The 2,101-nt window shown below is 34.0% G+C and overlaps 1 long non-coding RNA gene across 1 annotated transcript; it reads right to left on the reverse strand.

Annotated features, from left to right (window-relative positions):
• Positions 1-860: 860 nt before the first annotated feature.
• On the reverse strand, positions 861-1,718 carry LOC149212235 (uncharacterized). Its single transcript, XR_016250223.1, has 2 exons — positions 1,361-1,718; positions 861-1,272 (listed from the first exon to the last, which is right to left on the reverse strand). It is a non-coding gene; the product is annotated as an uncharacterized LOC149212235 (long non-coding RNA).
• Positions 1,719-2,101: the final 383 nt, after the last annotated feature.

The raw sequence follows: 2,101 nt of genomic DNA on the forward strand, positions 1-2,101 counted from the left end.
TATTATATAAAATAATAAAAAAATACCAAATTTAAATATAATTATTATAATAAATATACAATATAGAAATAATATATGTATAATTTTATTATTGGAATGAAACTACAATCAATATAAATTTATTTTAAACGAATTAAAAAATTTAAGGTTGATTTTAATAAAATTGTTTGAAATTTTAATATGAAACTACAATCAATATAAATTTATTTTAAACCAATATAAATTTATTTTAAACGAATTAAAAAATTTAAGATTGATTTTAATAAAATTGTTTGAAATTTTAATATTTAATAATTATATAAAGTAAAATTTAATAAACTAAATAAACTAAAATAATCAAATTATCTGGTAATCCATAAGCTTACAAATTAGCTTGGGGTAAACTTACTACATAATAGAACATATGGCAGCTCTAGGAAAGTTATGCTGCCACCCCTTACAATAACAGATCCATTCCAATTATCTAGTGATCCATAAGCCTACAAATTAGCATCAGGTAAACTTACCCTTGAGTGTAAGTCATTGCAGATTCCCAGAATATTTGGGAATAAGACGTATATGCCGGCGTCAAAATTGACGGCACCCAATCCGATTCCGAATATTCGGAAAATCTGCAAGGATGCCCTAAACTTACTACATAATAAAACATATAACATATAGCAACTCTATGTAAGAAAGTTATTTGCCACCTGTCACAACAACAGATCCATTCCATTTTTTCATATGGCAGCTCTATGTAGGATAGTTATACTTCCCCCTTTACCACAACAGATCCATTCCATTATTTCCTTTTTCCTTTTCCCTTTCCCTTTCTCAGATTGATAGCATAACATTAACCGACATACTCTCAACACAGCGTAATAATAACTACATACTCCCCATTAGAGCTTTTGTGATTCAATCTTGGCTAAACTATGTATGTTCCCGATCCAATTTCTTCACTTAAAAAAAACACATCTCCACACACGGTATTACAAACAGATCCACGCTGTATTAAGAATATGCTAGTATGCATCATATGAAACAGATTCACCATGTGTGGAGTGGAAGAAAAGAAAACCAGATCCACCCTGTATTGAGATTATTCTAGTAAATGTTATGCGATCAGCTCTCTAGTTAATATTATGATATCAGGGCAAAAAACAGTTTGAAATCGTAAAAGGGGCATCTAACGTTTAACCTTATCATTCAAACCTGTTAGATATTTCACCTGGTATTTTCACCACTTTCGCCACAGGTTCGACCCTCTTATCTCGTAGGTACCCGCCGTTGCTGGTATTTCACAAGAAAATACATAGGGATGATGCCCAACAAATAACAAATAAACATTCACGTCTATGTATTTAAAATAAAGTAATACCGCACAAAGAGTAAGTTCGAAACCGCTTTTTTACTGTCCACGAAAGAAGAGGAGCATTTCTCAGCACTTGCGGTACGGGTACAGATGGTCGCACAGTCATATTTGTATCAGGGCCACGATAGTTTGTGAATACATGCATAGCGGTAATTGTCCTTTGACCAATATCAGTGGGATAATTACCACTACGATGTATTCATAAACCATTGTAGCCTTTAATCAAAATAACGATGGTGGTGAGAGAATTACAGGGGCGATGTGTTCATAAACCATCTTACCCATTAATCAAACTAACCCTAATCAATACAATACAGATGTCTAATAGAAAAGAAAAAGAGAATCCTGCATTTCAAAAACGCTCCCATAACGAAAGACGGTTCTCAACAATGTTAACGGGTGCACATATATATAAGATCAAAAATATCAAAAATTCCTCTCGCCCTGGTCCCAGAACGCTTGTGGTCCTGCCCACTAACATGGTTGTCTCTTTCTTTCAAAAACTTTTTCAATGTAAGTTTCACTGTACACAACTTTCCAGCTGTGAACGCATTGAGATGGGAGACAATATGCGCACCGCCCAAGACCTTTCAGCATTGTATGGATTGCAACTGGACAGATCGTGCACGCAACGCACAAGATGGTGTGGAGCCACGTAAAAGCTGAAGCGGACAATATTTCAGAAAAGATGGGCTGTCTTTCACTTTCCAACTGTAAAGCATCTCTATAATGTAAAGTTTCAGCGAT

This window comes from Pinus tabuliformis, chromosome 1_1, assembly GCF_031772625.1.
Source record: "Pinus tabuliformis cultivar Carrire ecotype Pingquan chromosome 1_1, CPIR1, whole genome shotgun sequence".
NCBI lineage: Eukaryota > Viridiplantae > Streptophyta > Pinopsida > Pinales > Pinaceae > Pinus > Pinus tabuliformis.